Raw genomic sequence first — 24,732 nt, forward strand, 5'->3', positions numbered from 1 at the left:
TCAGGGTGGTGGAGGCCTATCGCCCTCCCAAACCCAACTTAAGCCACCAGTTCCAACTCACGTGGCATTCCCCAAGTTCTCTGAAGAGATCCTCCACTAGCTGTAAAGGGCCAGAGAGGAAAAGTCCCTGCGTCAAGAGAGAAAGGAGGAAACTAGACAGCTAAAGGGAAAGGCCAGAAAAAGAGAAGAGTAGTAGAAGAGAAGGGCCGCAAGGAGCCCAAGTCTCAGGCCACTCCAGGTCTCTCTCCTGTGATACAGCTTAGTTCTTCGTATCCACCGCAGGTTTCAACCGTAGGAGTAGCAAGGAAAATGGGGGGGTGAGCGGCCAACATGGATACTCCGGGGTTTCAGTCTGTTTCCACGGTCAACATCGCAGGCCCCTGTTCACGAATGCGAGTCTGGTGGTTCCCCCTGGGAGGTCATAGCGTCCGGTGCTGCGTCTTGTTCCATTGCCACTATTTCAGGCACCAGTGGGTGTAGAGAGGGTCCTTCATCGTCCTCCCATCCAGAAGTGGTATCTCTGTTGTCAGCCTCTGTGTCTGGGTCAGGATGACCGGATAGACGGGGAGTGCGGGAGTCCGCCGAGAGGCGAGAATCCAGTGAGCAGCAACTACACCTCCGGGGTCTGCCCGTGTTTCTTGGCACATAAGGGGTTGCTTCCTAAAGTCGGTCTTTGCGGGCCTGTCGTGGTCACAATGTTCTGTGTGGGCCCGGGGAACTCCTGGCGTTCTCCACTGATGACTGATTGCGCTGTGATGATATTTCCAGCCGGTCCAATGCAGGACGTTCCTCTAGCCAATTGCACGCCTCCTCCAGTGTCTGGAAGAAGTGGAATCTGCCCATGAACATCACTTTCAGCCTTGCTGGGAAGAGTAACATATATTGGATCTTGTGCTCACGCAGTTTTGCCTTCACTGAGCCGAAGGTGCGACGCTGTTCCTGTGCCTCCATACTGTAGTCAGGGAAGATCATTATGCGAGCGTTTTCATGCCGGATCTCCCCAAGCTTCCTAGCTTCCCTAAGGATCATGTCTCTATCCAGAAAGTTTAAAAAACGAGCGATGACAGGCCGTGGTTGTGCTCCTGCAGGGGGTCGTGCCATCAGTGCCCTGTGGGCTCTTTCTATAACAAAGCATGTAGAATATTTGTCAGTTGGAAAGATGCGCAGGAGCCAAGAGGGGAGGAACTCTGGCATATTTGTTCCCTCAATTCCCTCTCTATAGCCCACAAAGCGGAGGTTATTGCGACATGCTCTGTTTTCCACGTCGTCCACACGCCACTGTAGGTCTTTGTGTGATGATTGCGAGTCCGCCATGTCTTTATGTAGACCTTGCAGTGTGTCTTCCGCCTCTCCCACCCTAGTCTCCGTCAATGTGACCCTAGCGGGCAGGTTCCGAAGATCTTGCCTCAGGAGCGTCACCTCCGAGCCCACAGCACCAATTTTCTCCTCGAGCGCCGCCCTGGAGGAGTGGATCACCTGGAGGAGAGTGTCTGTATCCGAACGGGCAGGCGCTCGCTCCTCCGGGGGGTTAATAACCTTAGTGTAACGGTCCATCTTACCCTAACCTTTATCTTTGCCCATGATCAGTGGTATCGAGCGGTGGGGGGGCCTCCGGACTTCTCCTGCCAACGAAATACCTCCACCAGGTTTCTCCGTTTGCCCCCTAGTAAGGTCAGCCTTTTGACGGGCCTTGCGGGGCCAGACGATCTTGTGTCCAGTCTTTTGTCTAGTCCTGGCCCGGACTAATAGGAATGGCCTTGGTGGGACGCCTTCCCTTCGCCGGTGGGGGGGCATGCCGCATACACCCTCTGTCTCTCCCTGTACTCCCAGCCTCACCGCCTCGGGATTGCAAATATCTCAGATGCCCCTCAGGTCAGTCCTCCACATCAGCAGCTAGCGCCCCAGGGTCATCGCAGTCAGGGGCACTCTATGTGTGTTCAGGCAGTCTCTATGATCCACTCACGGTCACTCTTGGCCCTATCTCCATCTCCTCACCATCTACTCGCTGTCCTCGACCTTCAGATGGGCCTTCACTTCCCCCCGGCGTGTCTCTCACCTGCGGCAGGAGCTGCAAGCCGGGTCAGAGCAGCATCAGGGGCATCGTCGAAAGGTGTCTGTATATCTGCCGCGGTGACTGAGGATTTCCGCATTGGGGGGGAGTGCAGAGGTTGACGTTCCTCCTGATAGAATCCCCGGTCCGCAGCTGCTCCTAGGCCCTCCTTCTCCGACTCTCACAGACCCAGCGCTGCCGTGCTCCAGCCCCTGGGGCTCCTCACCAGGCAGGAATGGTCCTCCGTCGCATAAGTCTCCTCAGACTCTCAGGGTCGGCAGGCACGGACGAGGATCCGCAGGCGTCCAATCACGGCATCCCGCAGTCCGGCCCTCCTGCAATCCCCAGCTCTTCCGACAGGGCCGCAAACCACGGGGAAGCTTCCAGGGCGTCGTACTCATTGTAGGCCGCAATCAGGGCTGGAGGGGGGCAGAGGGTGACACACCTCTCTATCAGTCCCCGCGGGGCTCAGCTCCCTCGGCCTACCACACAATCAGGGCTGTGGACACAGCTATGGGCCCGTGGGCAGTCCACCGCGGCACCCTGCGGCCCAGGCCCTCGGCATTCTTCCGGCACTCTCCCGGAGGGGGAGGGGGCCCAATCCAGACGGCGCTGCAGGCCGCAGAGAGCTCCCGGCTGGCGCCTCACTCAGCACAGGCGGCACTCAAGTCTTAAGGGGGACGGAGGGCGATGCACCTCCTGACACCAGTCCCCGTGCAGCTGCAACTTTCCTCCTCTCTTCGGAGCCAAAAGCAGCTCAGTCCAAGTCAGAGCATCCACGGCGCCATCTTATGTTGCCGTCACGATCAGCCGGTCACTCCGTTTCTCAGGGGATAGCGATCGGCTGGAACCTCCAGTTCGTTGTTTGGCTGCAGCGGAACACTCCTCCACCCCCAGGGTATAAATGCAGGTATTCTCTGGGCCTACGGGTCGCCGGATATATGTCGGATGATGCTTACTGCCGGAACTTGGCAAAAGCACGTCTTACTCGGCCATGTTGCTGGCCACGACCCCCTAGAAATGGGATTTCTGGTTGTCTAGGGCAGGTGCCTAAGCCAGGCAGAAACCACCACTCTAGTCAGGTCAAGGGAGTTACACGCTGAAGATAACCCCTGCTCACCCCCTTGGTAGCTTGGCAGAGTAGTCAGGCTTATCCCAGATGTGTAAAGCGTTTGCGCAACACACACACACAGCAGCAACACACTTGGCGCACCACAAAATAGACTCCATGCAAGGTTATATAAAAAATAGCCTTTGTATTACTCATAAAACACATTAGAGCATAATCACAAATATACACTGTGCCACCTGGAACTAGGTATGACTTTACAGGGGATTATATACACTACAGGGCCAATTGGGCCTCTGTCATAACTATCACAATTCCTAGTTAGCGAAAACAAGCAGTAACCACTGGTCAGGGTGCACTTAGCACAAACACATTATGCAGAGCATTTTAGGCATACATTATAGCAGGACATACTATAGCATATGGTGCATTCTGAAGTAAACACGTATCCAAGTGCCCCCCATCAATGAAATCACCATAGGGGTGCGTAGGGTACCACCCTTGGCAATGTACCCCCAATGCCTGATCCCCTCAGGGCATAACATAGGCACTTTAGGCAACTTCCAGTAACTGGCATCGTACCCTTACATCAGGGCACCACCTATGCTCATTGGCCAACTTCCAGTATTCACAGGCACTGAAATACGTGTACCTCAGGGCCTAACTCAGCCCATTGCCCGCGGTAGAATGATTCTCCCCACACACAGCATGGAGCACCATGATCACTGACCGAGGTCCCGCTCCAACCACACACTCCTCTCTGGTGTAGCTTCTCCTCTGCGACCTATTCCAAGCCGGGGCCCTTACTGGGCTTGCCCGGGAATGTCGAGAAAGAAAGGGTGCAATTGCCCGTGATCATGCGGTGCAGCGGCTCACCGTTACAAATGGCAGGGCCAGTCACCACCCCGGCCCGGGGTTAAGTGAAAAGAGGCTCAGCCCCACTCACCCCTACTTGGGGGCTGAGCGAGATAGGATGCAGCCGTCTGCTGCAACCGGTGACCAGCCATCAATGGCGGTACCCCGATTCCCTTTTCTCTCACTGCTGCTGCGTCCAGCGATCACTGGTGACCCGCCTCTCCCTCTACTAGGTGGGGGGAGGCGGGGAGCTGCGAAGTGGAGCCCCCAAGGCTACGGTTCTTCTCCTCTTGACATCTTGGGTCCTGGAGCCTGTGAAGGGCCGGCTCCACCTTCTGCTGGGCCCTGCCCACAACCAGGCAATCTTTGTCTGTCTTCCTGCTCCCTGACGCTGGCTTCCCCCACGGCTCCCTCTTTGCTAAGGGAACTCTCTGGAAGGCCGCACTCACTGTGGTAACAACCGGGGCAAAAGATGAAGTGCTCACTACGAGCTTTGGGGCAGGAACCTCCCTCTTGGGCTCAAAGGTGCAACAAAGATGAGGCACTCATGACGCACTTTGAGTGGGCAAGACCCCCTATCTTCAGGGGCACCAGAATGTAGCAATGCAGCACTCCCCACTCATCTGTTCCAGGGGCAGGCCAAAGCGCACACCTGCCCTCAATTTCAGGGGGCACAATCACTGAGTGCTCAGCCTGTCTCCCTCCTGAGACAGTGCTCTTTGCACCCAAGTCCACAAGGGCAGAGCTGGGCACAGGTAGGCCAGCATGTAGGGCCTCCCAGCAGAGGGCAGCAGCTGGGTCCCATGGCGGTTCCTCCTGGCAGAGTGCTCCTTCCAGTCTGAGTAAGCACAAAGTTCCACCAGCACACTTTACATAGCCCCAATATTTATACCACCTATGTTTTTTGTTCTCTACCTGGAGCAGTTCTCTGTGCCTGGTCCAAACCAGTTCTGGGGGGCACTTACACATTTCCTTACATGTGCACAAAACCCTCCTTTGTCAGTTTAGGTCCTGGTCCCAGACACACCACAGGGGGGCGAAACCAGCATTGTGTGTGGAAGGCACAGTCCTATTCAGGCCCAGGTGCTATACCTCCCTCTATTCCAAATGCAGATGGGCCTATTCAGCCTAGTGCTGACTCACCCAGCCTCTCTGGAGCCACTGCAACTCCCCAGCCCCCGTCATCCAGAGCCAGACATGCAATACACAACTGGCAGGCACAAAGACACACAGCACACAGAGATGCCCACTTCTAAAAGTGGCATTTCTAAAATAGTGATGATAAATCTGCGAACACCATTCCGCAGCATTTATTACCACTATTCCAAACATACTAAACTTGATCACGCTACTCCTCTTATGTCAGGTATTACCACAAAAACACATATCAGGGAATCCCCAATGCATTCCTATGAGAGGGCAGCCTCACAGTAGTGAGAAACCAAAATGGCTGTTTGTCACTACCAGGACATGCCACACAGTTAAGGCACATGTCCTACCTTTTATCTACAGCCACCCTGCCTATAGGGCTAGCTAGGACCTACCGTAGGGGTGACTGATATGTAGTAAAAGGGGAGTCACGGACGTGGCAACCACTTTATGTGCCACGTCACAGCTGCAGTAAACTGCGCGCTCAGGCCCTGTAATGGCAAGCCCACCAGTAGCATTTAATTTACTGGCCCTGGATATCTGAGATACCACTGTACAAGGGACTGACAGGTAAATTCAATATGCCAAACAGGTGTAGACCAATCTTACCAGGTTTACCATAGAGAGCACATGCACTTTAGCACTGAACAGCAGTAAAAAAAAGTGCCCAGAGTCCTATAAACACCAATAACAGGTCAGAAGAAATACAGGAGGAAGGCAAAAAGTTCTGGGATGACCCTGCAAAAAGGGCCTAGTCTAATAACAAGTCACTGTTTACGAACATGTCCCTCTGTGTGATGGACTGTCAAAATGCTTCCTTGGTTGCTGATTATGGCATAAGGTTTTTTATGTGGTGTACTTGCTTTAGGGAGGACTGCAGTCTCACCCAGGCAATAAATGGTCATTTTTCTGGACGATTGAGAACTCAGGAATTCAAAGAAAAAGTAATAACTATAATCAAAACGAGTGAGAACAAAGCAGCAATGACTATTGCTTGCAATTGGGCCGGAACAGAGTCGTTTTTGGATCTAAGAATCCCAAGAAAGATCTTTATGGAATCTGACACTTACATTCTTAATCTAATGGACAGGAAGAGGTAAACAACTAAGTGGTTTCATGCATATTTTGACGGACCAAAAGGTCAGATCTACCTTATAACCGAGACCTCTACCTTGCTCATTGATTTCGGCAAAGTCTGCTGTCATCCAGTGTTCTACGGTTGCTGCTAGAAATTGTAGGTCTGAGTATTTGAACAACAGGACTTCCAGATGCAGGGACTGAGTCCATCTACACCATCAGAGACTGTTGGTCCAATTCCTAGCCTGCTCACAGTGCCTCACTCAAACCCTAACCTTCCCAGGTTAAAGGGTGATTTCGTCAACCTCGAACATGACACTCTGATCCCTAAGGTAATCATGGAAACAAATCTTACCCCTTTCATTGCTTACTCATGCTTCCCTCATGCTACACAGGAAGAATACAAATAGAGTTTTCAAAACATTTATTGACACAAAAGTAGTGTAACATTGAGAGAATGAGCTGTGATTATTAGGCACGTAAAAAAAGCAAAGTAACCACCATTGTGAACATGGGGAAAAAAATTAGCAATCTAACCATGGCAGTCTGATTTCTAGATAACTATATTCCTACCCAACTCTGCCCCTACTCTGAGAGCATAGTGGGTGTACCCTCTGCCTGATCTCTTTGGCTAGCCTGTGACCCCATACCTGGATGACTTGGTCTGAAGTTGGATTGGTAATCCCTCTCTGCAGAATCAGAATGGAAGGTCAGTGTTGGCAGAGCTGCATGTCGAGCATGACATTCGTCCCAGGACCATTGTGGCTGGAGTGCCCCTTCCCACCCACAATGGGACAGTGCACTGTTTATATAATAAAAACACTTTGTAAGAGATACAGCTCTGATGCAATGATGTGTCTATATGTTAGCAACTGGCACCATGTACCAGGATGCCTCGTTCCATGTTCCTATCCTTGAACTATGGGTACAGAGTGTGTAGCAGGAAAAGCTTTCTTAAAACAAGCAGCATGTGCAGTGTTGCTTTGAAACATAGCAATAAAATAAAATATGTGAAAGTTAACAGGGTTAAACCGAACAGGATTATAACTAACGTTGCTAACAATGTATACAATGTAAAACTAAGAGGAGAACCAAAGTGAGCCGAAGAGGGCTTCACCACATCAGTTCCCTAAACTCAGTAAAGCACACTTGCATGCAGAAATACAATTGTGAGACTGAAGGCTGAATCTTGACATAAGCTGGGTATTATCTTCATAGGAGAGATTTTTAAACCCAAAGAGTTGAATGAGCTCCCGGTTTGCCGTCTCTGCAGGGTGAACCCAAAATGTTTTGCCTTCACCCCTCCTATTTTCTGAAAACTGCTAACCAGTCATAAAATGCTTGTGCTCACTCGCTAAAACGTATTAAAATTGGCATACACCTTGGCTTACACATTTTATTTACTTATAAGCAGGACCACTGGAACTATGCAATTCTGCAACCACATCTTTTTTCACATAATTAAGGATTTGGCAGCACTTGCCACATAATCCATCACTGGATACGTAATCTCCAGATTTGATTTAAAATGTTTTTTCTAGCTCAAATGGATCCAAAGTTACTAAAAATGTGAAAAAATGTGTTTATGCATTATGCATATTGGAAGGCCCTTTCCAAGGTTAACTTGTCACCTTTCAGTTGTTTATTTACGTATTTGGTTGTTAACCTGGTACTAATGAGGGGAAATCTTTGCCCTGATAGGATTATCATGTGTAACATTACAAAATTAAGAAGTCACCCTGTCAAAAACCTTTGCCGCACATTATGCCACATCATTTGGTGCTCCCTGCCGTATAATTCCAAATGGTACAACATATATCCGGGGCCTATGAATTATATGATACTGGTGGGCCTGTAGCTCTTGTTGTGCCACCCATCTAAGTGGCATTTTAACCCATGTCTCAGGCCTGCCATTGTAGCCTGTCTGCAGTTTTAAACTGTCAATTCAGACTGGGCAAATTAACCCTTTTGCCAAAACTAAAACCTCCTTTATAATACATGTTTCACCCCTAGGGTAGGCCCTAAACAACCCATAGGGCAGGGTGCAATGTATTTAAAAGGTTGGACATGTACTTTTACATTTTACATGTCCTGGTAGTGAAAAACTAACAAATTCTTTTTTCAATTCTGTAAGACCTACCTCTCCCATAGGATTATATTTGATTAACTTTTTTAATTTTATAAGTGATAACATTTGCCTGGAAACAGGTAGCAATGTCATGTTTGTTGTCTAATGAACTGTGATTTATAACAACTTTAATGTAAGTTGGATTTTAAGTCACAATTCTGAAAATGGCACTTACAGAAAGTCAGCATTTTCTTGTCCTAACCACTTGGTGCCTGCAGCCTGTTTGCTAGGTCACATAACTAGGTGCAGTTGGCAGCTGGTCTTTGTGTATTCCTCCCAGACAGTCACACAAAAGGGGGACTGTATGTTGACAGGATGGGCCATCCTGACAGGATGGGAAGGGCAGAGCTGTGCATAGCCCTAATTGAACTTCAAAGAAGCTGCCTCAGCCTCCACACAAAGAACTTCGCACTAGCCTTTAGTGCTCCCAGACATCCTGGGACCAGGAGAGGAACAACGGAAATTCCAATACCATCAGTGGGGGGTAATCTCATGGTTTTTTTTCCACTTCTAAACTAGCACCAGGTATAAAATTAGGACCCTCGGACCCACTCTTAAGTACACTCCTGAACCTATGGATACTATAGAAGATGGACTGCCCAGCTTCCAGAGGACTGCCATGCTGCCTGAAGCTTTTTCTGCTGTCTGAGATGGAAGACTGGACCTCATCCCTTCATCCCAGGGTACCTGAGTGACTCACAGGGTCAGCTTACTGACCTCCTGCCAAGAGCTACAGGTACTGAACAGGATCCAGAGCCCTCCCTGCAACTGGACCTACCTGAGCACTGCTGGACTCTGCAAGAGTGAGCCCCCGATCCCTAAGGGATCGGGGACTCACTCTTGCACATCCCCAGGTCCTGGGCCCTTGATTGGCATCATAGTGCCCTCCTCTGAACAAACATGAGAAATCCTGAGGTTTTGGGTTCTTCACGACTGTGATTGGGCCCATCAGCGCTGAGATCTTGCCACCCATGATGACAGCCAACACTACACTCATGCAACTCTTTGTGATGCAGCAGCCATCAGCAACAACTGGCAAAGCGAGATCTGCACTTCGCGCTACACCCGTGGTAACCACCAGAGCGAAGCTCCAGCAATGAACGTCTCCGATGCCAAACAGGATGTTCTCCCTACAGCAACGACCATCCGCAATGCCCAGCTTGCTCTTTATGATAAAGTGACGACCATCCACAATGCTCTCCCTGCTCCTCGCAGCCTCCTCCACCGCAAACGGGACTCTTCGCGCTGGACTTTGGGAAGTTAACTCTTTTAGTATGACATGACTTACCTTCTCCTTGTATCTAGCACGTGCTTTATCTCGGTCGGCCTGATCTTGTGACTTGCACCTTCTCTCACACGACCAGATAATCACAAGAGGCACTTTGTGCTTTTAGGTGCTATATTTACCTTAAATCATTGAAATTGTGTATCTACTGTTCTACTCATTGGATTTTTTTAGTTTTGGTGTCAAATCTTTCATTAAGTTTGACTCTGTTTTTCTAAATTATTATGGGTTTTTTCTTTACACGTTGTCGTTAAGTTAAGCCTGCCTGCATCTTGTGCCAATTCACTAGAAGGATAAACACAGGTTGATTTAGTGACCTTTTATGGCTCACCCTGACAAGGATTGTGGCTGTTGCTTGAGAAGGGCTCAGAACCCCCTCAACCAACAACCCAATTCCTCACATTGGTGCTCAGTGGTGGGATCCAGTACTTGTATTTGTGCAGTACCATTCAGTGATCAGCATAACACTAAAATCCCAGATAAATGATTTGGCACAAGTTTTGATCTCTTTTTAAATTCTCCTTTTTGATTGCCTTTTTTTGTGCTAATTTAAGTTAACCTAACCTCATTTTTGCTGCAATGGAGATGGGGCTGATCAAGGTAGATGACCTGAGCAAGGCTAAGTTGCAGAGGTTTTGCAAGGAGAGGGGACTGAATGCAGGAAAGAAGGCCACAAAGGTGGACCTCCAGATAGCTTCTGTGTTAGAAATCAGTGACATGATATATGGCATGATATATGTGATGTTCTGGGTATGAGCACTGCTGGTCACATCGGTCGCACTCCCATCTTTTTAAACATCTTGACATACACATGAGTGATGTCATGTTCTGTCACAGCCTGTCCTGTGTCTTTAAGTGTGTGCTTTGAAGTCACAACCTATTCGCGTAAGAAATTGTGATATAAGGCTGTTTCTATGAGTGAGAGTTTCTCTAGGAGTCAGTTTAAAGGTTTAGTAGAATGGTGTAAGTATTTTAGCCCCATAAGCAAAATTCAACGATGCCAACTGCCCCCTCGCCCCAGGAAAAGGGTTGTATTTAAAATTGGGTTGTATTTCAAATTATAAAATTGTAAAATGTGAAACATGGCATCCTGCTGGTTGTGCTGGTAAGTGGTTTCTGTATCATGCATTTTGTTGTCGCCATCCATGCCTGTGTGTGTGTTCAGCTAATAAATCTTTTACACATACCTTTGAAATTTTGTGGACAGCAACCTTTAAATGTGAACATTGTCAGAGCAGGGCTGGAGACAAGGTAGATCTTTCAGCAGGTGGGGGCTAGGGGGCCTGCATGTCTGCTTTTCTTCAAAGAATTAGACGCCTGTGGGTTAGAGAGCAGTGTGAAGGACTTCCTGTGAGATAAGCGCTCAGCGTAGAGGCTGTGCTGGGATAGTAACCACATCACCACATTGCATCTTGAGGGTCAGTGTTTATTTCCATTGCTTGTCAACACCAGGGGACAGTCCCACGCCTGTCCCACCTCACATGGCTGCCAAAATGTCACACTTTTCTTCTTACTCCTGCATCTAACACTTCATCAAGAGTCTGCTAATGCAGGTGTGAATGTTCTCTCTCAGAGTAGAATATGTTGAGAATCTCAACATCAGAAGGTTCTGCAACCCAACATGGGCTGCCACATGCTCCCTCTCATCAAAGACCACATATGTAAGCCCCACACTTTCATTTTACAAATCTCTGTTTTCAGGGGCATTAGTCCAGTTAGTTCAAATGAAGTGGGTTGAAACTGTGGCTCTCAAAAGTCTTTTGAACTGGTCAATAGAGTGGTACATATGGTGCCTGGTGACATTGACAAATCTAATAACCTCCAGAATGGGTATTACTGACTTATCAACTACTATAATTTGATGATTAAAAATATTGATTCAAAAATATTGATAACCATAATATCCACTTTGAGGAGCCCCTATGTAAAATACAAAAATCTAAACAAGACTAATATTGTGTTTTTAAATATTGATCTTAAAACAATATCAAAGTGCACATTACAGAGATATCAAATATTGACTTACTATTAACATATTAAAAACACTAATATCAAAATGGGAAATATCAAGAAATATAACGTTACTAAAATAATGAAAATGTACATATATTTTATTGCATAAACTGACATCAAAAGTTTTGCAGAATATTTATAAATTTCACATATATACCTCAATTAGCTCTTTAAATATAAGGAAAACAACAAAGAAAATAAAAAACACATATCCAATCATATTCAAAATAACAAAGGTTACAAAATTTGAACAAATAACTTATTCACAAAGCACTGTAAAGAAACAAAAATAAACCATTATCGTAACGGCACCCTAACAAGAAGACCAAAGCCTTTCATGCTGTCCAACCATGTAAGAAAACCAACAATAAAAAAGTCAATAATTTAAAAACTAATAAATGAAAAGACCTAACTAACCCGCTTTACAAATATTATCAAACATAATTACATTTTCTCTATTGTCTTTCATACTTCAAAGAATTGAAAAAAAGAATATATTTTCAAAAGAAGCCAAACTAAAAAACCAGAGTGTCTTCACCTTCGAACATCCAAAATAACAACAGAAAAAAGTAAGTAAAGTTGACAAAAGAAACATATAACCATTCGTGCTAAATAAAACCCCACGTAGAATGTGAGAGTAAAACTTTGTTTTTCTTATTTTCAAAATCAACTACAGATACTAACATGTCCAGTGAAGCCACTTTCATTGAATTTGAAATGGACAAAACACTTCTCACAATGCTAGGCAACAACCAAAGGAAAGAGCACAGTGGCAATGAATGAAACCACTGGAAATGTATGAAATATTAATCCAATGGTTGCTATGAAACAATCAACACTATAAAAAAAAGGCGGAGAATTTAATTGAAAACAATAACCCATCAAATAGGGTAGAGATTGAGTTCCTCAACATACGACAAGGCTTAAAAGAATTATGTTTTTCAAGACCATCTGGAGCCCCCTCACTCAGACATTTATTCAGTTGAGAAATCGTACATTCGTCCTCACCTATTAAAACATCCAACAGGGATATCATAGAAAATACAACCAAACCCCTCACCTTTTTCTGTAAGAAATCCCGAAGTTGGAGGTATTTAAAAAAAATCCCTTTTACCTCTATCGAATCTAGCCCGAAGCTCGTCAAACGGTGTCAAGTGAAGCCCTTGAAAATGATCCCCTAATCTCTCGAGCCCAAGTCTCTCCCAATTTAATAGACACCTATCATGAAAAATTTCGGGTAGTTGACTATTCCGATGAACAGGAGTATACCAACTATATATCCCTGTTCCCAATTTCCTCCGTAATCCAGCCCTATTTTTAAAAGCAGCCATCAGAGTCTTGAACCACGTCTTTTTATAGTAATTAGGCTCAAAAACCTTTAACAAACATCCCTTTGCGGACCTGCCAATCAGATGCTCAAATATAGATGGAACAAAATCCTCAGCTCCACACTCTAATACTTCCTACCTCTTTCCATAGATAAAGTCAAGAATTTATTTGCCCTCCTGATTTTCCCATAGGACTATATAAATCTAGAAACCATCATGTCCATTGTCTTAAACCAAAAACTCTCAAATTTAAGTGGAATGGTTCTAAAGATATACAGCACTTTGGGGAGAAACAACTTCTTAACTAAGTTGTACCGTCCCATAACTGATAAATGCAGATTGCCCCATCTTAGGAAATCTTTTTGGGCGTTATCAATGAGCGGAGACATATTTTTGTCAACAATTTGTTCCAACTTAACAGTAATATTGACCATAAGATACACTGCCTGTTCCACCACCTGATGGCCCTGGGTTACCGCTTGACTATTAACCAGCATTTGCGTTTAATTACTATTTAACAGCTAGCCTGAGGGTGCTCCAATTCCAAATGGCAGGAGAAGCTTGACCTGGACGGTCGCAGCTTTTGTGAATCTCTGGAAATAGGTTGTACAGTACTTTGTTCATCTTTTCTACAATCCCAGCATTATAAAATGATTTTGGATTTATATTTTACTCCTTCTAAAAAATAGTTAAATGGGGGAAGTCGTTGGATACACTGTCCTCTGTGTCGAGATCTAAGAGCTGATTCTGTCTATATGTCTTGCTCTTGCCCTTGCCTCGATGCACTTAGATCCGATATTGCATTATTTTAGGGGGGAGCCTTAATCTAAACATTTCCCTGACACCACAGAATATGCTGCTTGGGATATGTGAGTCGATATTGGGAACGGGGGCTCAGTTAATATTCATGGAGATGGCAGTTTGCTGGCTGCGCATTGCTTCAGCCTGGCTGGATCTCAAACCCCCATCATTCCAGCAATAGCAGGGGCACTTTCTCTATATTTATAATCTCGAAACTGCACTTTATGAGTGGAAGGGAAAGAATGCAAAACAAAAAGGTAGGAACGTTTGGGGCCCCTTTCGGATTGGATCCAGTCTAATAAATAAACTAATTTTGGGCAGAAAGTTTGGATGGATTTAAGGATTGGTTTAATATTTTACTCCCAATTTTGTTTAAGGTAGCACGGACACTGTTGAATGTTGTTTGGCTTAATTATGGATCTAATACTATTTGCTGTTAATTATAAACGTTTTCAATCTTAATCATGATTAATTTGGGATAGAGATAAATTTGTATTTATGCTCCATTGATGGATTTTTTGTCTATGATTGTATATATGTATATATATGTGTCGCCTAGGGTGTGATTAAAGTAAAAGAATAAAAAGTTTCAATAAAAATTGATTAAAAAAAACAAAAAAAACCAAGGCTTATAAGATGCCTCAATAAGTTCCACTGCTCCGGTACCTACTTAGTGTACAGCCCAACTACCCTCTGTACTTAACTAACAAGGAACATCTCTAAAAAAGAAGTAAAAGTATTGTTAACCCTGTTCCAAAAGTGTTTTTCAGAAATCAACACCCCTCACCAACTAACACTTACCTACACAAAAGAGGACCCTATGAAACCCACATTTTAACAATTATATAATAACCATCCAAAACTAATATTCAAATTTCTTTTACACTTTGTGATTCGCCTAATTTTAGTTTAACCCCCAACGTTTTCTATATAAACCACCCTGTCACAATATAATCCACTCATTCGATATCAAAGACTAAACTCATTTTATGCCATAGTTTCGACTCATCCAATATGAAAGATCTAAATATTTATCTAAATCTTTATCTACCATGTAACTTACTCAGCATCAAAGACCTAACTCTTTCTAGTCCAAATAACCCATTCTTTCGATATCACAGACCCTACTCTTTCTATCCCAAATTAGCCAAGCTTTCGATATCAAAGATCTGCTTCTTGCTATTCCAAATAACCCAAGCTTTTGATATCAAAGACCCACCTAGTGCTATTCCAAATAACCCACTGTTTCGATATCAGAGACCAAGTCGTCCCAAGAAACAACACTTCTCGATAAAATGCTTTAGTACAGATAGAATTAGTCTTTCCTAGCCCGACTTGGAAAGCTATTTTGTGTGAAAGGTTAGCTTATATGAGCTCTTTAAAACCATTTTTGTAATTTACAAATGTGGTTATATACATGATGGTGGACTGAGTACTCCACCCGTACTAGTTTCATTGATTGTGTATAACAAAAAACATGTTTTTACTATGAACAGAACAAAGAATACTGTCTCAAAGTTTGGAAAAGATTGATCTATATTCTCCTCTGAAGATTCTGCTCGGATTTTGAACAGGCCAGTGGAAGTATCTTCACCACAAGGATAGCAGGTAATAGGTAATTGGGATTGAAAGCTTCTAATTGGCAAGAGATCATCCAACAAATGAGTTTCTATGTTCTCTATGTATGTGGTATTTGTATATCACAAACCTAGCCAATGGCAGCCTAGCCCTTTGTGTGGAGGCGTGTAGGATGTGCTCAAGAGGGTCTATGTGAGTTGCCTCAGGGTGGGGCTTATGTGGTAGTTTTTCGTCCGGCCCTAGGGGAGACGTGCTACGGCATCAAGGCTGCATTCAAAATGGTCCATTATGTTCCATCAGGTAGCAGTGATGTGGTCATATTTCTTTCTTTCCAAGATGAGATGTGCTGTGTTCTGTAGGATGCGCTCAACTGAGTCCATTTAGACTTCATCAGGGTGGGGTTGATGTGTTCAAATTTGTTCCTGCCCTAGAGAAGACGGACTGAGGCATGCAGTATGTGCTCAAAGGGGTCCATTTGAGTTCCACCAGGGTGGGGGTAATGTGTTCATATTTGTTCCTGCCCTAGATGAGACGGGATGGGGTGAGTGTATGATGCATTTAAAGGGGTCCTCTTGAGGTCCATCGAAGTGGGGGGGAGGGTGATGTGGTCATATTTCTTCCGGCCCTACATGAGACTTGGTGCAGAGTGAAGGATGTGTCCAAAGGGGTCCATTGTGTTCCATCAGAGTGTGGGTGATGTGTTCATATGTGTTCCAGTCCTGGGTGAGGCGTGCCCTTAAAGGGTGCCAGTGCGGCGGAGCAGAGCATTTCCACCATCTGGATGCGAAAGGACAAGGACTTGCCCATTACACCTAACTCTACACTGGCATCTGTGTATATTTTGACTAAATAGTCTGTGTTGGGAGACAAAGTTTCTTAAGACAGAGGACTCATATCTTAAACGATTTCTGATGCTCCGTTTATAGTGTTTTCATTCTGCACACGTTGTCCTGAACACTTTGGTACTTAAAACATTTTTCTCGTTCCCTCCCGTTTCAGCTTTTAATCGCGGAGGCCGAAGGGCTGCAGCTGGACAGGTCGAAAAGCCATGTCTTGGGCATGGCGGGCAGACCCTAGAGCCGCTGGCTGGGGAGGGGCACAGCACGTCCAGCAGAGCAGAGACGGGGGCACATGCTTGCGGATGTCTGACCTTACTGGAAGCAGCTGTCATGGACGACAGGGGAGGGCCCAGCCCTCTCATCTCCAGCCCTCTCATCTGGCCCAGCAGAGGCCGCACCTGGCTGAAGCGAGGTTGTTTCCTTCCAGAGAGGCCAGCCATCCGAAGGGGAGTCACACGCGGGCTTCAGCGTGCCCTAGCTCTTCTCAGCGGCGGACCATGGGTGGCATGATCGTACTCTGCGTCCTGTCTCTTCTATCAAGTAAGTCACCTGTCAATGATCCACCACCCGCCTGTCAGTCCATCCATCCGTCTGTCTGTCATCCACTCATCCATCCATCCGTCCATCTGTCCATCCATCCATCCGTCCATCCATCCATCCATCCATCCATCCAACAAGAAAACAAACATAACAACAACTATGGTTGTTGGATTCAGGAGGCAATAATGTAAGTCCTTGTGGTGACAAGTCCCACAAACCAGGGCTCAGCTACCGTGTACTTTGACATTACTTTCACCATATTGAGCTGGAAACTGCAGAAGGACCAACAGCAGCAAAGGCGTCTTCAGTTACCAGGGGGTTCTTCAGGTTTAACATTAAATATAACAGTTCATTCTTTGGTCCTCTCTACACAAAGCCTACTATTGAAAATATTTTCCTTGGTCTATCTTTTTGTGAAATCTATATTCTTGAAGGTAGAAGGAGGTAATGACTTTAATGGTAAAGGTTTGAACGAGGGCTTTGGTTTACATAGGAGTTCAATGATTCAGTCCCTGAGGGTTGCACATGTCCTTGGGTATTTGGAACAAGTCTTACAACGACAATGTACTTCAGCAATTAAAGATCCACTCCTTGCTTTTTGCTTCTTTTTAGTGAATATTAGATTATTGATATAAACTCTGTGGGGCTCATTAGGATGTTGGTTGGAAAGCCTCCAACCGCAGCAACTTCGAACCCTTTACCGAAGAGCAGGTCGCAAAAGCAATTGCTGGAGTTAAATCAGGGTCTCCATTCGACCCATGCCCTCATTTTATCTTCTCCCGGATCATACCATTTTTATGCACTTACGTAACTCATATATTCAACCAACCCTTAGATACTGCTGTATTCCCAGAGATCTGGAAAAAAGCCACTGTAACCCCTCTACTAATAAAAGCAGGTACGGATGTTCAAAATCCGGCAAAGTACCAACCGATTTCTCAGCGCCCATACCTATCTAAAGTGATGGAGAAGTTGGTAAACAAATAACTGACTCATTACCTTGAAACCAATGAGCTCCTGGAACCAACTCAAACTGGCTTCAGAGCCAGCAATAGCATTCAAGCTACTCTCCTGGCAGTCCTAGGTAATATTAGATCCTTAACTGACCAGAGTAAAGCTGCCACCCTGATCCTGCTGGACTTATCAGCGGCTTTTGACAGTTTCGCAGGACCTACTATTGAGAAACCTATATGAAAAGGATATACATTCCAAAGCCCTTCAGAGGCTCTGCTCCTTCTTAAGCAATATAACACAGAAAATACAACTGGGCCCTTTCTCCTCGAACTCCAAATCCATCGACTATGGCGTTCCACAGGGAGCTTCCTTGAGTCCCACCCCTTTTAATGTCTATGTATCTTCATTGGCCAAGATCAGCAAAGAATGGGGAGTCAGCATCTGCTCTAATGCAGATGACACCCAATTGCTGATAGCCCTTGATGAACACGAGGACACTAGTATTAAACTAACGAGCTGTCTCTCAGAAATGGCGGCATGGATGTCTGACCATTGCCTGAAGTTGAATGCGAATTAATCAGAGAATCTACTCTTTGGAGGAGCACACTTAGTCTGGGACGCAACCTGGTGGCCCCCTTCACTAGAAACCCCCCCCCGCACCCAAACAGGTTGCAAAAAATGTAGGCATTCTCATTGATAATGCACTAACCATGCAGCACCATGGCCATGCTCTGTGCGGGAAAAGCTTTGCGACACTAAAACTGCTAAAAAGACTTTTTCTATGGATCCCACTGGAGTGTAGGAAAACCATAGTTCAGGCCTTGCTTATAAGTAAACTGGATAACGGGAATGCACTCTATGGCAGACTACCTCTTCGCCCGTCTTCAGGTGGTCCAGAATGTGGCTGCCAAACTGGTGTGCAACAAGAGCAAGTACAGCTCAGCATCAGAATGCATGAGGAAGCTCCGCTGGCTGCCCGTGCGTCAAAGGGCCAGATTTAAGGTGTTGGGCCATGCACACAAAGTCCTACACCATATTGGCCCCAGACTTCTGCAAGACAGAGTTGAATTCTATGCCCCCACTCGGAACCTGAGGTTGTGCTATCAGGCACGGGCAAAAACTAAATGCATCAAGAAAACCAGGGCAGGGGGTCGTTCCTTCTCCCATCTGGCAGCAACTCACTGGAATGAATTACCACTAGAACTTCGGTTTACAGATGACTACCTGGTATTCAGGAAGAAACTGAAAACCCATCTGTTCCCTAGGGTTTGATCAGTGACTTTGAGACCTTTTCACATTACTTCACTCCCACCCAAGTTGCGCTCTCCTTAGCGCCGTGATATCCTTCCGGATTAATGTTGCGCTGGATAAATAAATAATCCCCTACGGACGTTGTTTCTGCCGTGGGGATCATGATGTCGTTTTCTGACAGGCTTTTCATGTCGGGCTTTCTGACATTAAAAAAGTGCCTAGCAGGGCCCCCATGCCTCTGAAGCCTCCAGTTGGGGGCCCCCTTTGGCGCCTTCCTGTAAATCCCTACACCATGTGGCAGGCACCATGAGGTAGGCACTGTGAGGTGCCTGCCACACGGTGCAGAGATTTACCCAAACTCCCATTTCTCTATGGGAGCTTGTGCTGCAGGCGGAAGAGAAATGGGAGTTTGCCACTGCACAATATGTGGTCGCATCATTGTACTGTGTGCAGAACTGCTGACCCATGGTTGGTCATTCTCCACACCAAAGCGGTGTTGGGCGGACTCAAGTCCGCCCGACATCATAATAGGGCCCTAATAGGATGTAGGACGGACTTGAGTTCCTATATGGGCCCTATTACGATGTTGGACGGACTCCGTTTTGGTGTGGAAATTGACTGACCATAGGTTGACGGTTCCGCACACTGTATTATGATGTGACCGCACATGGTGCGGTCGCAAACTCCCATTTCTCTATGGGAGCTTGTGTAAGTCCCCGCACTGTGTGGCAGGCACCTCATGGTGCCTACCACACAGTGCAGGGATTTACAGGGGTGCACCAGAGGTGCCCCCCAAGTCCCTAACCGGAGGCTGCAGAGGCATGGGTCCCTGCTAGGGGCACCCAAAGTCAATTTCTGACAGGCTTTTCATGTCAGAAAGCCCAACATGAAAAGCCTGTCGGAAACCGACATTATAATCCCGACGGCGGAAAGGGTGTCCATAGGGATTATGTGCGGCCTCTGACTGGTCGACGGGCTCCTTGATCCCGTAGGAAGCCAGTCAGCCGACTGGCCGGTTTAAACTCCAACCGCCTACATTGTTATTAGGCGGTCGGACTTTAAACCATGGATGTCGGTTGGAAAGCCCCTAAGCTTTTCCTTATGCAGATCAAAAAAGAGAATTATTAAATTTAAAGACTGGGGTTTTAATCTTGCTTGATGGTGTTAGGATTCCTCCCAAAAAACACCACTTGTTGATAAAATGTTTTAGTTCAAATAAAATTAGTCTTTTATAGCAAGGGTCACAAAGCTATTTTGTATGAAGGTTTACCTTACATGAGCTCTTTTTAATAAGTGTTGAACCATTGTTGAAATTCACAAAAGTGGTTTTATACTTGTAAAATAATTAATTCACACAGTTTCTCGGGAGTTAAACTGCTCCCAAAACCAGAATTGCGAAAAAGATTAGGAAGGCAGAGCTCCCAATTTGTTGACTATGAACAATACTAAGATTAAGCTCTTCAAATTTTGGAAAGATCACTGCCTACATTCTTGGTTTACAGGGGGGTAACGGTGGAAATGGGGTATCAGACAAACATCTTAGCATACCAGTAAACAGAACACCGCTGCTGCCTTTATCTGGAATGAACTCTGCTACAATAATGCTGCTTTTTATGCGAACAGTCCTTGGGTATTTGGCGTCCAGGTGCTAACGCCCACTTCCAGCTCAAGAAGACAAGCCATTGTAAAATGCAAATAAAGGGTTTGTCATGAAGACATTAAGAGGCAGATTTATAAGCCCCTTGCACCGACTTACGCCGCCGTGACGCAGCAGCGTCGTCAACAATGCGCCATGATGCAACATATTTACAATGTGATGCATCTAGGGAGAGGCGTCGCTTTGCAAAGCCCTGCGCTACATTCTACCTGCGTCAGGTATAATGTTTGCAGGGTGGGTGTTCCGTCACAAGGAAGCCTCGTAAAAGTGACGCAGTGAAATCTACAAGATTTCACGGAGTCACTTTTATGACTCCACTGCGTCAAAACCTTGTGCCTGCTTGAAGCAGGCGTAAGGAGTGACGCAGCATGTTAGGGATAGGCATTCCTAACCATTGCTGGAGTTGCATCATGCTTGCTACACAACTCCAGCAATGCGCTGCCCTTACGCAGACAAGATGCATCACGCATCTGTCTATCCTTGCTTCACGGTGCGCCGCATTGTAAATGCGGCACATCCATGGTTGCGAAAGGCTATTTTACGGTCACGCATATTAACTGGCGCATCCCTGCTAATAGGCAGGAATGCGCCAGTTCTTGTAAATCTGCCCCTTAATCGCTTGGACAATTTCCAATCAGTTGTGTAGGAAGAGAGATTTATGGTTCACTATCTTACATTGTTTGCTTGCCAGTCTAATTGCTCTTAGGTGTAGGACTCATTTTTTATAAGATTTCAGCAGATTGTTTTAAAGGCTCGATCAGGATTATAGGATAACACAATTTTTAATTATAAGTGTGGGGGTCTGTTCTCTTGATAAAGAGTCTTTATCAATTTATTATTATAATTTTCCTGGGCCTTTCACAATAGATATTATCTTATCCCAGATGTTTAAACAATATAGAATAAGAACCTGTTTGGGACCCTTCAAATTGTGCTTGAAGGGCCCCTCCAAAAAGGTTTTTTATGAAGGGTCTATTCCGATCCGGGTCAGAAAGCACTCCGACCGAGTCGGATCCGGAATGTTTTCCGACCGAGCCGGACCCCTACAGTCCGGCTGAGCGAGTACGATGCACACGTATGCTGTCAGACTCGGTTCGGTTGAACTCCCATAGAAGTCAATGGGAGCCAGTTGTACGACGCGTACATGCGCTCCCATTGACTGAATGGGTACGTCTCGAACAAGTGCGCCCCCTACAGTGGGTATGCGTCGGTGCCATCTGGGCCATACATACCTGTGTGGGGGAGACCCATGGGTCTACCCCTGTGTGTGAGTCATACGGCTGCAGGTGTCGGGGGGTCCGACGCGGACCCCTGAAGACTGACTCCGGGAGCTTTTGCGACCCGGACGCTCCAACTAGGTCGAGCTGTCCGATTCGAGCATCGTACTTGTTTGGTCGAGAATCGTCTCCATTGCGCGTGTCGGTTTGCATGCGACCGAGTCAGACGGATCGGGTCGGAGCCGGGAACGAGTCAGTCGAAGAATTCGCGCATCTTCGCATCGTACTTCATCGTCCGGACCCGTGTACGGATCAGTCGGAAAAGAAGCATCGGAATCGGATTCGCTACGGCCGAACCCGATTCCGTGCCCTTCCGACCAAGATCGGAATCGGACCCAGAGTGTTAACATTTGTCACAGAATCTATTAAAACACTTGAGAAATACGAGTTGTAGGAAGGTGGTATCTCACTACACTATTGATTAATTCAAGCCCTAGTTTTGTACATGTCGGCTCAGCATTTTGATTATTGGAACTGGGAATTGGATGGACATGATGATTTGATTTTTTAATTAGATTTTTAATTCTTATAGAGCGCACAAGCACCAAAGGGTTGCCTGGGGCTTAAGAGCCTCAAACCAAGACAGAGATATTGATTAATAGAAAAGATGAGCCGCTTCCTGAATGAGAGAAAATGCAGAATTTCTCCTTATTCTAGCAGCTTCTGATCCCACAGTTTGGCTCCCAAGAATATGAAGAAGCATTGTCCCCTCCTGAATTTGTGGGAGCTTAATTCTCTCAGATTTACACAAATGAGCAGGAATTTTAGGTTTGAGTCATTCAAGCAGATACTGTCCTGAAAGTAAAAAGCCTTACTTTCAAGGCATAGGAGCTGTTTAATATACAGATAGCCAGCAAAGCATCCTTCTAACAACTTTTGATACATGATTGTGTTCTCTCAGATATCAGGCTAGATGGACTGTTGCATTTCGTAGTCTTTTAGTTTGCGCGAGGTCTGCGGTGAGATGAATATAAAGATTGATGCACTAGCTTTGTTGATACACACTTAGAAACAACTGAGTGCATATTGTCTTGAAGAAAGCAGAATGCCTTCCTAAACAGACATAAGGTATGATAGCCAGAGCGACATGCAATATCACCCCAAGATTGTCAGGTTAGTTCTTTACCCAGTTGGACGCCCAATGATTTGGCTTCCAAAGCCTCTTCTTGAGGAAAGACCTCCCTAGCGGGTGAGTATGACTCATCCGAGTGATCTTTATGCTTTCCTAGATTCTTTAAATCAGTTTCTCCGGGATCGAGTTTTTTAAAAAAAATTGAAAGCCATCCATTGTTCCATCTTCAAAAAAACAGACCTGAAGCATCACAAGTGAGGATTTAAAGTTCTTATCCAAGGAAACAATGATCTGAATATCATCGGGTTAAGAATAGATGTTGCATACACAGGTGCTTATCATTTTGATGAAGGATTGAACTTAAATTTTCAATAACAGTGGGGACAAAGATGATCCCTGTGGATCCCTTAAAGAACTGAAATAATATCAAATAGAAATGTAACCATTTTGCCGGCACGCATTTTTCCATCTAAGAAAGAAGAAAAGCATTGAAGCAAATGACCACCAATGCCGATGCTCTCAAGATGTTGAATCAAGATTTGGTGGTCAACTGCTGTGGACAGGTCTTAATAAATGACAGTCGACTAATGTCCTTCATCGGGTATGGGCTTCAGTTCTTCCCTAGCAAAAAACCATGGCAAGCTCAGTGCATCTCTTCGGTCTGGAGTTGAACTGTTCATCATTTGTGGTGTTGTTGTTTCAATGATAATCTGGTAATTGCTTGGAGACTGCCTTTTCTAGCACTTTACTCACTGCAGGTTGGAGGGTGATGAGGCGAGAGCTGGAGACCTCTCCTGGATCTAGTTTACTGTTCTTTGAGAGCAGGCAGGAGGTAATATCCTTCCTCCAGGCCAAAGGACCAGTTCCTGTAGAAAGGGAAGTAGCAATACATTTCTCAAAGACACCTATGGGGGAAGGTGGGAGCAATTTCCCTATATGGACTGGGCCTGGGTCCAAAGGAGTCCTGAATTCAGACCTGATGCTAACACCTCGATAGTTTGTTTATCGATCTGACGAATCACATCCAAGAGTACTCGCCCTAGAGCTTTATTGGCCTCGGTATCTAGAAAGGTCTTAAGCATCTGTGAGCAAAAGACACACAATTGAGGGACGGAATGCAGAACAAATCAAAACATTCACCCCCAGTCAAGAGATCTGGGTTAAATCTATCATTCTTTAGCTCACCATGCCACCCCAGTTTAGACCTGGCCATATGCAAATCAGTCTTGACCCTGTGTCTCATGGGAACAGTCCAGCCCGAACTGCTAAGCCAAGTCCTCCCTGGACCGGGAACAAGCATCCTAGGACCGGTTTCGGGACTTCACCCCTCTTGAGCCAGGATAGCTTGATTTCAGTGGCACAGTGAGCCCAGGACCCACGTCTGGGCATACCTGGCGCACTTAGGGCGAGAAAGCAAAAGACACACAATTGATGGACGGAATGCAGAACAAATCAACACATTCACCCCCAGTCAAGACATCTGGGTTAAATCCATCATTCTTTGGCTCACCATGCCACCCCAGTTTAGACCTGGCCATATGCAAATCAGTCTTGACCCTGTGCCTCATGGGGACAGTCCAGCCCGAACTGCTAAGCCAAGTCCTCCCTGGACCGGGAACAAGCATCCTAGGACCGGTTTCAGGGTTTCACCCCTCTTCAGCCAGGATAGCTTGACTCCAGTGGCACAGTGAGCCCAGGACCCACGTCTGGGCATACCTGGCGCACTTAGGGCGAGAAAGCAAAAGACACACAATTGATGGACGGAATGCAGAACAAATCAAAACATTCACCCCCAGTCAAGAGATCTGG

The 24,732-nt window shown here is 46.0% G+C and overlaps 1 long non-coding RNA gene across 1 annotated transcript in view; it reads left to right on the plus strand.

Annotated features, from left to right (window-relative positions):
• The window catches only part of LOC146771171 (uncharacterized), a 95,171-nt gene extending 78,088 nt beyond the window's left edge, over window positions 1-17,083 (plus strand). The window contains exons 2-3 of the long non-coding RNA XR_014975182.1: window positions 15,252-15,363; window positions 16,333-17,083. This is a non-coding gene — a long non-coding RNA (uncharacterized LOC146771171). The remainder of the gene's footprint in view (window positions 1-15,251; window positions 15,364-16,332) is intronic.
• Window positions 17,084-24,732: the final 7,649 nt, after the last annotated feature.

The sequence above is a fragment of the Triturus cristatus genome, unplaced genomic scaffold (genome assembly GCF_964204655.1).
Source record: "Triturus cristatus unplaced genomic scaffold, aTriCri1.1 SCAFFOLD_147, whole genome shotgun sequence".
Taxonomy (NCBI): Eukaryota; Metazoa; Chordata; class Amphibia; order Caudata; family Salamandridae; genus Triturus; species Triturus cristatus.